Consider the following 13,776-nt stretch of genomic DNA (forward strand, 5'->3'; position numbering starts at 1 on the left):
CTATTTTTCCTTTGTTGCTTATGCTTTTTGCTTCATAGCTAAGAACACATTGCCTAATCCAAAGTCATGAAGATTTCCATGTATGTTTGTCTCTTACACTTTTAGAGTTAAGAAACTTTTTTTCTCCAAATTTTTATCTAGATTACACTTAGTTATTAGTTCCCAAAGGAATAAAAAGAGATGTAACCCTGTTATACTATCTGGGTCAGCAATGAACAATATTTACATGGTAGTTAAAATATTAATATAATTTTCATTCAACAAAAATGTGATGACAAAATATGAGGAAGATGGAAAGAGGAAATAGTGGCACTCAATGTTAAATCTGCATTTTCTAGTATAAGAAGACAATGGATAAATGTCTAACATTGACAAATCAAGGAATGGCAATTATTATGAATTATTAAGAAATATGAAAGTAGAAAGAAAATCATCTCGGAAAGTTGAATTTGTTGCCTCTGTTGAAAAAGACTTGAGAGTTGAGCTAAAGACTGCTGTTTTTCATTATACTCCATGTAGCATTATTTGACATTTTACAACATGCATTTGCATTTGTGTGATAAAAAAAAGAAAATATGTAATTAAAAATTACTTCCAAATACATTTAATTTTGAAAACACTTATATAAAATCTGATACTGCCTAAAGAGGTCATTAATTAAGGTATTTATCCTATCAATTTATGTAAATATTTTTCTTTTCTTTTTTATAAGATATTATTTATGTATTTCCACATGAGAGACCCAGAGAGAGAGGCAGAGACATAGGCAGAGGGAGAAGCAGGCTCCCTGCAGGACTTGATCCCAGGACCCCTGGATCACAACCTGAGCCAAAGGTAGATGCTCAACCGCTGAGCCACCCAGGTGCTCTAAGTATTTTTCTTTAAAATGAAATATTGGAAATTTACATTTACATACTGATTTATAGTAATCAGAGGGAAAAAAATGCCATTAATGTCCCTGAGATGTCATCAAGTAACTACCAGTTCAAACATAAGTTGGTTCATATATGATTTTTAAATTGAGGTTTTTAGAAATAAAATAAAGCAAGTTTCTCTAGAAACAATTAAGTAAAAGTAAAAGAACTAGACTATCCTAGGAAGATCATGATCTACAAGAAGAGTCAAATATATTTAAAGAAATCTTTAACATACATTATGTTGAGAGTGAAAGTACATACAAGAACACAGATCAGTAGGACACAAATAAATTGATGAATTGAATGAATAATGAAATATTTTGAGAAAAAGTTGGGGATATGTTGGAGAATGACTAGCTGTATAAATTTAATAAAAATATAACATGAAGTAGGGAGACAAAAAATGAAAATTGGAGGTAAATAATGAGGTTGAGAAATCAGTGGATCTGAAGTTTATTCATTTATAAAATGTAGGATGCATAAAAAAATGAGAGTTTTTCTTTTTAGAAACATTCATTTGAAAACATTTTGATGTAAATCATTTCTAATATATTTTCTGTGATTTTTTTTCCACAATGAAATAGCTACAGATCTATATAACATTGCAGTACAGATGTTCTCTAAAATAATTGACTTAAGAAAAAAACACACAAATTCTGTTAACTGTAGTGTAGCACAAAGAAGTTAGGAAGAAATCAATAATTGTCCTATACACAACCATAAAAGATAAAAGATGATTTTATAATATTTTCCCAATTATATTCATATTATAGATTATTTAGAAAATGAGAAAAAGACAAAAAAATCATTTGTAATCGCATTACCCAGAGATGACAGCTTAATTAGTACACCATAGGTGCCATGTGGGTAGCAACAATATTTGCCTTTTCACACTATATTTCCAGTACCTAGCACAGTATCTGAAACAAAACAGGCATTTGATATTTGTTCAGTGATTTTACCTTTTTTGGTACATTTTTCCAGTGTTTTTCCATGCATGCTATATGTATTAGTGCATAGAGTTTATGTTTCGTCTTTAATACTAGAGCATATCACTAGCTATTCTTAGAAAACATTATCTGTAGTGGATATGGAGAGATCCACTGCCCTCTCTATATATCATAATTTAGAAAAGTGTGGTTTACAAATATTCTGTAATCTTTTTAATTTGGCTTGAAATTGAAAGCATTTCATTTAATGCCAAGTGATTAACAAAATGCCCAAAACTCTTATTTTTGTAGCACAAATTTAATTTCTGAGGTTTCCAGTAACTTCATTTCTGAGACCAAAAGGTGATGTAGCAAGAACTGGACAGATGGGATTCACAATGTGTTCCTAACACTAGCCGTGTGGCCTTGTGCAAGTTATGAACTTCCAGAAGTCATTTCCTCTCCTGTGATAATGGGGGATTAGTAATAGTTTCCCTACAGAGTTGTTGTAGTGATTAACAACGTTTAATAATTAGTTTGTAATAACAGTATGTCATACTAAATGCCGTGTATCGCAAATCGTGCCTTGCACATAGTGAGACCTCACCAATGTTAGCTCACGTTCATTCTTTGTCATCTTCAGATCAAGGAATATTTTCCAATACAAATACTCTTCTTAATTGCAAGTGAAACTTTTGCCACATATTCTTGACACATGAAAGAGGAGGAAGAGACAGGACAAAAGATAAGATCTTATTACCAAGTCTGGGAGAGAGAGACCAGGCATCATGTTCTAGAAATTTACCTTATTGATATCCTGACCAGCACCCATGGTCTGATTCTAACTACAAAATTCAATTTCTTTGGAAGTAGATGCTATCTTTTCTGGGATTTCACATAACTGGATAGTTTATGAAGATTCTCAGCTGAAAAAAGCAGGTTTCTCTGTATGTGTGAGTGTGATTTTATGATCTGCACATTCAGTTATAAGCAAAGTGGCTGAATGAGACCCCGAGGCTCATTTAATCCAAGATCTCCATTGTAGAGATGAGGAAATGAAGATTCCAAGAGGTTAAGTCATTTGCCAAGGTTAAGGAGATTAAGTGACAAAGTTAGCATTATGCCTTGCATTGTGCCATGCAACATTTTGCTATCCTAGATGATATTTAAATATCAGTTTTAAATTGAATCATATTTTTTGTTTGTCCTTTATATTTCATGTGCATAATTATGGACCCTGCAAACCCAACCAAGATTTTTTTGTTGAAGATTTTGATAATTAGATAATCAGTTCTGGATATGAAAATGGGTGGCCTCGAGCCATCTGGTCTTGATTGTAAATTAATCTTGAAAGAGTCAAGATAAATAGGATTCCAGATGAACAGAGATTAGAAGAAGGTCACCATCTTCCAATGTTAAAAAAATAACAGATACTCATTCAATTGATTATACAGAAATTTCGTGCATATTTATATTCTTTGCATTTGGAGAATTTTATCTCCCATTAACATCATAGAATATTAGACATCACAGAGCCCAATTGCTTTATTTTCCAGATAATAAAATTGAGACTCATTGAAGTTAAGTGACTTTTTCATCGTCATTTTACCAGTTAGTGGAAGGACAGGCACTTGTTAAGTGGTGGATACTTTAAAAAATATTTTGCTAAGTATTTTCATATATATCTCATTTATTTTTTTATTATCTTTAATGTATTATTTTCCACATTTAACCTTTGAGCAAAAAGTTCTTGAGAAAAATTTTAGTTGTTGAGTTTCAAAAATACGTCTGCTGATTCTAAGATGAAATTCTTTTACCACCATATATACTTGAGATGAAGTGGAGCTTAGCTTCAAATTCACGTCTTTTGATAATTTTTTGATGTTATTTTAAATGTGGGCATTGCTTTAATCCATTTAACTTTTCAAACAAACCCACTGATGTGATATACCTCTGAAGAAGCAATGTGATAAATTGAATATAGGTATGTGGCATATTATTACCTCTGTATTATTGGTAGTTAAGAACTGAGTTTGAACCAGTGCCTTCAAAAGTTCTGGTCAAACAACAGGCAACTCCTTCTATATCAACAGAGTATATTTAAAATTGAAGACTTGTGGGATGCCTGAGTAGCTCAGCAGTTGAGCATCTGCCTTCATTTCAGGTCATGATGCCAGAGTCTGGGAATCAAATCCCGCATGGGGATGCTTGTGAAGAGCCTGCTTCTCCCTCTGCCTATGTCTCTGCTTCTCTCTGTGTGTCTCTTATAAATAAATAAATAAAATCTTTAAACAAAATTAAAGACTTGAGATCCACTTTTTAAAATTAGCAATCAAAATACCATGTCTATATAAATAGCCCTTGAAATCTGAGGCAAAATTGTCACCTGTATTACGATTATATTTACTACAGAGAACTTTTTTTTGAGCACATCATTTATTCTACTTTACAGCCAGATCCATGTAATAAATATGTGGCACAGGCTGCTATACTAGCAATTATTTTAAAATAGACCACACGTATATTTTTTTCAAAGTTGTCTGCTTTGCCAACTTATGTTCAGTCAACATAAAATAGGTTGGACTCCGTGACCTTGCAATGAACCATGTCATTTAGTTACACATATTAGTTTCAAAAGGATTTACTTTTCCGAAGTCATTCTCTGTGTGTAATACTAGATAGGTAAGGGAATTTTAATGGACATTAAACATTTGGAGAAAGTCCTTATATGTCATATTTAAAATAAAATATGTTGGTGATATATAATATATTTTTCAATCACGTGCACAGCTGTTTCATAGAGGAGAAAAGGATTTTTATCAGTAGTAATGGCTAGAACTCACTGACTGTATGCAACTCAGTGGGTATGAGCTAAATCTCTCCTCTAATTCTGTATCCATAAGAATGCTCTAGACACTAAAAATCAGTGTCAGGAAAAATTTGTTTTCCTATATGATCTGAAAAATCTCTAATCCAATAACAAAAATATTTAACTTTACCAAAACACACTCACGTATATCAAGAATCAAAATTGAAAAAAAATTATATGAGAAGATCTTACGGTCTTTTTTGGGGAAATATCTTCACTTGTCAGTATTTTGTGTGTGTGGTTGACCTCAATTCAACATGAACTGTAATTATAATTTCTCAGTAAACAAATATCATCATTTGATCCTAGGAGTGGATACATTAGAATACAAACCCAGAATTCAAGTGCTTTCCCGTCGTAATTAATTAGACACTCCCATACACATTTAGCCAAGGAATAAAGTGGGCTTTAAAATGTCTTTCTAGAAGGGCATCTGGGTGGCTCAGTTGGTTAAGTGTGGGCTCTTGATTTTGGCTCAGGTTATGATCTCAGGGTTGTGAGATCGAGTCCCTCCGTTGGGCACTGCGCATGAAGACTGTTGATCCCAGGAGCGGATACATTAGAATACATCTCTCCCTCCCCCTTCCTCTGGGTGTTCTGTTACCTCCTACACTTGTGTGCGTGCTCTCTCTCTCTCTCTCTCTCAAAATTATCTTCATAGATTGAAGTTTGAGAGGTCCCTCTCAGGTATGGCCTACCTGCCTTTGGCAATTTCTTTCTTTCTTTCTTTTTTTAAAAATCACTAAAAAGTATGATTAGTTTTGAATCTGCCTCACCCAACAGTCAAATGGTTCGTCCCCCCTGTGCCATTAGCAATAGCCTGAGAAGTCAGGGAGTAGAGTCAAAAGGAAGAAAAGTACATTACAGTCAATTAAAAAAAAAAAAAAACTTTAACATTTCCTGGCAACCTCCTATGTCCTGGAAATGTTGCTTTTAGTGTATCTTCAAGAGCTTAGACATGCCATCTATAGGAGGGAGAGGAAAATTCACAGACTGTGATGTCCAATGTTTTTCAGTATGAAGAGCCTTTTCCTGAAAAAAAAAAAAAAAAGTTAAAGATTTCTCCAGTATGATAGTATCCATATTTTATTATCGGTGGAATCAAAAAATAGCACAGCAAAAAGCTATGAATTTATGTTGTATAATTAAAATAGCATGTACAAAAATTTAAAAAATATATATGTATATTTATGTATGATATAAAGAGCTGTAAATATGATTCAGGCACTTATGACATATGCATTCGTTTATAGTACATATAGATATTTATGTAACAATATACATATATTTATATGAGATAATATAGATAATGTATACAAATAGCGCATAATCATGGATTTATATGAAATACTATTTATCCAGCCATTCTACGTATAATCTTTTTTTTTTAAGATTTTATGTATTTATTCATAAGAGACATGCAGAGAGAGGCAGAGACACAGGCAGAGGGAGAAGCAGGCTCCCTACAGGGAGCCCAATGCAGGACTCGATCCCAGGACCCTGGTATCAGGCCCTGGGCCGAAGGCAGATGCTCAACCACCGAGCCACCCAGGCGTCCCTGTACATAGGATCTTAAGATGTATATGAATAACTAATCACTTGAAATAACCTTGAGGCTATCCAAGGTGAGAGCCAATACTTTAGAGGATTTTTTTTTTCTTTTTTAGAGAGGGAGAGAGAGAGAGAGAGAGAAGATGGGGGAGGCAGAGGGAGAGAAGGGAGAGAATCTTAAGCAGGCTCTATACCCAGTGCAACGCTCAATGCAGAGCTCAATCTCACAACCTTGAGCTGAAACCAAGAGTTGGTTGCTTAACCGTTGAGCCACCTGGCAACCCCTGAAGATGACTTTTGACTGAACCTTGGTGCCATGGCTTAGCCGTTCATGTACAACCCCATCTGAGGTGCAAAAGAAGCTGATTTTATAGCCATTTAATTGCATTTTTGTGTGTTTTGTTCTTTAGAAGTATCTGTGTCATTCGTTGAAGGTTTCCATTCTCACATGAGAGACCGACTGTCCTTTATAGTAACTCCATTTACACCATATTTTAAGATCTCTATTTTTCATTTTTAAAAATTATATTTTCTTATCAATCAATATATTGTGAAAATCAGGATTTCTCAAGCTCTTTCAGGTTTTTTATTTGTTCTTTTTTAGCCTCTGTTGTTTGGCCAACAAAATTTCTCTATGCCTTGACTCTGTGTGTGACAATAAGTGTACAAAAGCATTGCATTTGTGCAGCCAATATAATTTTTGCAAGGGCTGTCATTCTTGACTTGCTTCTCATCATTTGCTCTTTGGACAGTCTGGTTTCTTAGGGTCATTGAAACAGGCTTCCTTAAAATTATTTGTCCTATGTTTTTCCCACATTTTCTAAAAAAATCCTTAGCTCTATTTATGAGTACTTAAAAAAAAATGGTACCTCTTACCTAAAGTTTAAATACTGAATGTTAGTGTATTCCGATTTTCCCTGAAGAGTGGCCCATAGTTTTCTTTTTTTTCTCCATCTCAGCAAAGGATATAAACTTTTAAATAAATAAGTAATCAATATGTATAAGTAAATGTTGTTCTATGGAGACCTTTAAAAGTCAAGAGGATTCTTATATACCTGGAGAGGCTTAATTATCACCTGGTTGGAAAGCAAAGGACCTCATCTGTTAAAGTTCCAGAATCCCAGAAATAGTCTCAGGATCCCAGAAATGGAAAGAACACCGCAAGTTAACTTAGTGACTGAATTCACTTGACCACTCCCGGAGTCACAAAGAAAAATCTGTTTTCTCTTTTCTGTGGCAGTCCTACAAGAATTTAAATCCCATAAACCTGTCTCATCTTCAGTCTTAACATCCAGCCTGACATGACATGGTGGCTAATTGCTCCCAAGACATTTAGTTAATCGCTATAAACTGAATGAGGCAAATTTATCAGGAGTGGTTGGAGAGTAGCGGAATAGATAAGAACCATCACCTCCCTTATCTAGAAACTAGACCACTATTAATGTAACCCAAGAGAGCATTAAGTTCTCAGGCAGACATAGCACATAATTCCCTAATTATGATCTGTTAGCTTCCTACCATTTGACTCTGTGCTTGTGGAGTTCATTCCCCCCACCCTGCACCCCCAAGCCCTTGTCCCATAAAGCCTTTGTTTTTTTTGTTACTAAGAAAAGAGATACGTGCTTTATTGTCATCTGGGAGTTCTGAGAATGAGGAAGGTAATTTTCTAGGCCACATGGGGAAGGAAGGATTTCAATTCAATTCTATTGAACCTGAAACCCAGATGATAGGATAAGCATGAGAATTATAGACACTTGGTTTGGTCGTTCCTTCAGCCCACTTACCTATTTGAGCCAATATGTCTTAGATTCTGTCTAAATTAGCATTCTGGAAAAGATAATACATTCAGACTGGAGTTTAGATGTTATTTTCATGCATCCATGAGAAATGATGGTTGTATATTATCCTGAGGATCTAAGTGGTTCTCCCGGTCAGTCCTGATGATTTAGCACATTCACCCCGCAAAACTCAAATAAATAAAACCCCCATGCCTGGATGATTTGATCTGACATCGTGAGTAAGCAAAATGTCTTCATAATTAATTGTACTCTTCCAGGCCACTCTATTTCTGCAGCACATAGGCACAAACACAGATATTTATTTGTGCAAAAAAAAACTTTTTTAGTGTAAATGTGTGCGTGGACATACAAATAAATTTGTGTAATGGGAAAACTAGGTTTAGCTGTTTCCCCTAATTGTATAGTCAATATTTTCCTTGGCCACTCACAGTTGAATCCCTTCTATATTCATGAAAATTCTATGAAGCATATTTGAAAAAGCATTTACTCTCAAGCACATTGAAATGTATCTCACTCTTCTCATATTTGTGTCACCCGTTGCCCTGTGCTTTTATTGCCACCTGGGGTTAGTTCATAATCAGAAAAAAAAAAAAGAGGAATGAAAGAAACATGATATCTAATTATTCCACCACTAAAGAATGTTTGAATCAAGCAAGTATAAATGATTCTCATCATGAAAAGATGTGCTTAATGTAAAGGCTCATAACTAAATTGAGAGAGAGAGAGAGAGAGAGAGAGAGATACATACACTGGGCTGAAACTGAAATTTATTAACACTTGTGAAAACCCCATTAAAACCCTTCAATTTATGGCAGTTAAGCAAGTTTACATGCTGGAATCACTTGAGATTTCACATCGAAGGCAGATCATTTGATGTTTTATGAATTATCAGAGGTTTAAGAGACGGATACTCACAGCATAGTATCACATTTTATGGAAGACTTGGTTTTCATATTCATCTGAGATCTTATTTTACTTACTGCTTTTGACAAGAGTGATTCCAGGGAAATAGTCCCTTATTTATAGCCTTACAGGAAGAAATAATGGAACAGGAAACTGGAGAGAAATTCACCTGTCCTTCCTGGCAGTAATGTGAAGAAGTTGACATTTATAAGATGAAATAATCCAAACAAAACATATGGAACTTAACATTAAATAAAAAGGAAAAAAAGGGGAGGAAAGACTAGAGTATAAGGGGTGATTTGAGAATAGAGATAGCACTTTCTCTCTCTCTCTTTTTTTTTTTTCCTTTTTGTTCATCAGCAAATTAGAACATATGATAATCCATGACTTGTCATCCTTGCATTAGGAATATTCTAATCAACGGGCCAGTCATTTAGCTAAATTTCTGGGAAAAGATACTCAAAAGAAAAGATATCCGGGAAACTGATAATGTACTTTTGCTTTAATAAATCTGCCTCTTTAGGGGCACCCGGGTGGCTCAGTGGTTGAGCATCTGCCTTCAGCCCAGGGCATGTTCCCAGGGTCCTGAGATCGAGTCCCGCATCGAGCTCCTGTGGGGAACCTGCTTCTCCCTCTGCCTATGTCTCTGCCTCTCTCTGTTTCTCTCATGAATAAATAAATAAAATCTTAAAAAAAAATCAGCCCCTTTAGAATCTGTCTCTATTTACAACATTTAAATACCTGGATGGAAATTCATGTTGTTTATGGCTTTCAAAGACAGATTTTTTTTTTCTTTAACCTATAGGTAGTAACGTAAGCAGTTGGATCCATACCATATCATTGCTTAGCCATCTTGGAGGTTGAGACAGAAGAGAGAAGTTAGTAATTCCTATCCTTTCTTTATTTAAAACATTGATATTTCATTTACTAAAGATTTTGGTCATTGATTTTTATTTTTTTAAGATATTGCATTAAAATGCTCTTTATCCTGGATACTGAGATTTTGGTTCCATTTCCTGCCTAAGGTGGGTGCCTTACTTGCCTCGCCCTAGAGTGTGCGTAAATCCACATTTTGAGAATTGTTATTTATATTTCATTTTACTCTTTCCTTTTATAGATGTGGCCCATTCCCCTCCCACTCCTACATTTTCAGTATGTTTAAAGAACTGATAATTACATTACATTTCCTCATATTTTAAGGTTAAATCTTCCTCTAGGCTCTGTTGTAGGTTGATTAACCTCAGAAGCTTTTGCTTTTTCATTTTTTTTAATGCTCTCATTTTTATGGTTTCATGATCAATTTTCTTCAGATTTCCCAAAGAGTTTGGTATTGGAGGAAAGATCTGCTCTCAGGGCTTCTCCTTTTTGCATCTTTATATTGTACTTGTTTAAAAAAAAAAAAAAAGCATCTGGACTATTCTTCCTTGTTCCATTCCCATACTGTTGTTAGGTGGAGGGACAATTGATCACAACCTCAAAATTTTTATTGTTGAATCCAGTGGTGGATTTTAATTTTGAGGAAGGATAAGAGAGGAAGAGCTTTGTGCCCAAAGACTCAGCTCTGTGACGAAAATTCCACATAATTCTTTGATGGCCAGACTTACACACACTTGACTTTGTCTTTATCAGGCAAAATGTGTTCCTCACTACCCCACAGTTATCCCCATTAAACTTTATTTTGGTTGTAGCTGATTGTTTTGACAATTTACTCCATTGTTTTGGATTTCACTGCCCCTTTTCCAGGAATCTGGCCTTCCCCCCAACCCCCTTTGGAGTTTAACAAGAACCTTCTCTCTGTAAAATCCTTCAGGTCACTGATAGAAATGTTAAATGACCACAGGTTCTGAGTTGACCCTGGAGGAACCATGGCACCATTTGTTGTGTGTCCCTGGGTTGACACTGATCCATTGATAACCTCTCTCTGGGTCTGACTTTCCAGCTGCTTTTCCACTCACCTCATAACTGAGTAGTTCAGACCTTGTTTTTCCACTTAATTGATGTGTGTGTTGTGTGGGGCAAAATCAAAGACCCTGCTAAAACTTAAGATTGATTGTATCTCTGGCTTCCTTTGGTTGACCAGAACTCCCACAAGGATATCAGCCTGGTCAGACTAGACATGTTCTTGTCAATGCCATGCTGGGTTTCTTATCAAAGTGTTTACTGTTTCATATTATTTAATGACTTCTCCGATATTTTTTTTCTTAGTGTCAAAATCCCGCTGAAATTCCAACACAGAGCTCATCTGTACCTGTGGTTCAAAACCCAGGATAGCTTTTAACTTTTCTTTTAAGGAGGAAAAGAACCATGAGCAATTTTTTGGTGCGTGAAACCAAAATCCGTAGAGTTTAGGAAGAAGGTTTCTGGGAACAAAATAAAATAAATCTGGGCTTTCAAAAGAGCTTTCTGGAATATGTCCATGCCACTTCTCTCTTTGTTTCCTTCTCTTCTTCTCCCGGCGTGGCGTACAACCTGACAGTCACTCAGGTAAGAAATCACCCCGTTTTGAGAGCTATAACTTCATCTTGTTCATTAATGTCTCTGCTTTAAGGTAAAAAGAACGGGTACATCAATGTCTACCTGCAGGTATAATAAAAATAGATGTATCATGCGGAGATGGATCATTTGTCTAGTTTATAGGGAATTCCTTTCCGTGCCCAGGGAATTTAAGTATTCACTTGAAAGGAGCGGCCGTGGCAGTGAAGCTTCTGCTGTTCTTCATTCGCCACAAAGCAGTAATTCAATTAATTTATTACTTTGAAAGACTTTGACGCAACAGTGGTGTACATGACCTACTCATGTTGGGAACAGATGAAAATGCTGTGCTGGCAAAAGGCTTCCATCTTCTTAATGAGATGTGATACTGTTTAGGGCATTCTGAGGCAGAGGAATATGTTGAAAATTCAGACTATAAGGAAGGGAACATAAGAAAATGGGATGGATGAGATGCATAACAATTCCCACGTATTTGTCAAGATTTTTGACTGTGAAAGAACGAAACTTTCCCTTTGGAGGGAAAATTTTATGTTTTCCTATTTTAAAGGGAAAACTCCAGGCTAACTTTCTGGATTTTTTACATGGATGTATGTTCTTCCGAACTAGGGGTGTCACAGAAACACAACTGAGAACCTACAGTGCAAGATAGACACAAACTCTCCATGAATATTTTAGTTGTGGGGAGAAGACTCCCAGGCTGATGACTCCCCCATACCTACTGCATGCTAAGGGCTCGCCTAGAGCCAGGTGAGGGCAGAGGAAGGAGGCTTTGTCTCTGCCACTAAGGAGCGTCCAGTCTAATTCTGGAGTTGGGCAGACGCTCAAGAATGATCATCAGTCACACTGCTGGTCACAAATTGAAAGTGAAGCTTGGGTCATCTCTGCACCATGAAATTGCCTTCCTCCACATTTAGCTCCACTCATTCTTGTCCTCACAGACCCTTACTTTCACCTATTATTAGTGAATAAATCTATTTTCCTCATTGAATTATAAATTCCCTGAAGGCAGAGCACTCAAGAGATATGATCTCAACCAAGTATTATAGCTAAAAAAGAAAAGAAAGCACAGGGAAGAATTACACAGACGAAGTTCAAAAGCAACTGTAAAACAGAGCAAAATCCAATGTGTGAGGCCAGAATGTATGGTTGCTCAGTTTGTGTACTGAACAAGGACTCTATACCAAATGAGGCCAGCCTGGGTTTTGCTCACCAAGCCTTGTGCCTGCAGTACTGTGCCTGTCTGGTGAATAGGCTTTTGCCTATCCTGTTAGGGTCCCTGCAATGGGATGGCGCCCTATAGATGTCAACTTTAAATACTTGATTAGCAGAGAGTCAAAGAATTACATGCTATTTGTTTTATTATCACTCAAATTCAAGAATCCTACGGCAGATGGTTTAGGACACAAAAAGCATCAAGAGGCCACAACAGAGAAGAAATTTAAGTAGGATGAAGAGCTCTCATTTCTTTGAACCATGTCCACTAAAGGCCCAGGAATTCTGAAGGGAAGAGAAATGAGAAGCAGATATCTGAGGGATATTCCTTCTTCTCATTGGTAACTCATTTGATGAATACTGATGACTATGCTTCCAGTAGTTATTTAGTAAACTGGTTGCAATTCACATCCCCGGTGTGGGTTCTCATTCTCAAGGATGCCTACGATTGTCTTTATGATGAAGAATATCCACAAGAATTATTATAGAACATCCTTGAACTGAGAGGACCCCCCATGGCAATGGCAATCATGATTCCGGGGTCAGGGTGGGTACAGCAGGGAAGTGGGTTCATCCAGAATGCCTCACATGGCTTGTCCCGACCAGTTGCGTCTCCTATTAGGAAAGGTAAATGCTCCTGCCACTCACCATTGACACTGCCACGGATAGGAGCCCACCATGGATGCGGAGCTAGTTGAAGATGGAAATCATCGGGGAGCTATTCCTGGAGGTTGCAGATTTTGGGGGAAAAAAAAAAAGCATTAGAAGAAGAGGAAGGCACCTGGAAAAAAAAAAAAAAAGAAGAAGAAGGCATTCATTCCAGGTGGAGGCTTCCTGCCGGAGGCCTACTGGGTGAATTTGGCGACGGTGTATATTTGATTTGGCCTGCAGAGTGTTTATGTAACTAGGGAGATACTATGCTTGATCAAAACATAACTGGCTTAGCACCTGATGTCTTACCCAGCAGCTTTAGTCATGTGTGCATTCCGCTGGGGCCCTCAGAGCGGTTGAGCCTTCCGATCCCATGAGCATCTCCCTTTGGAAGTCGAAATGGAAAAAGCACAATGACGTCCTGAGAGTGTGGATGGGAACAATCTTGAAAG

This window comes from Canis lupus, chromosome 36 (genome assembly GCF_048164855.1).
Source record: "Canis lupus baileyi chromosome 36, mCanLup2.hap1, whole genome shotgun sequence".
NCBI classification, from domain to species: Eukaryota; Metazoa; Chordata; class Mammalia; order Carnivora; family Canidae; genus Canis; species Canis lupus.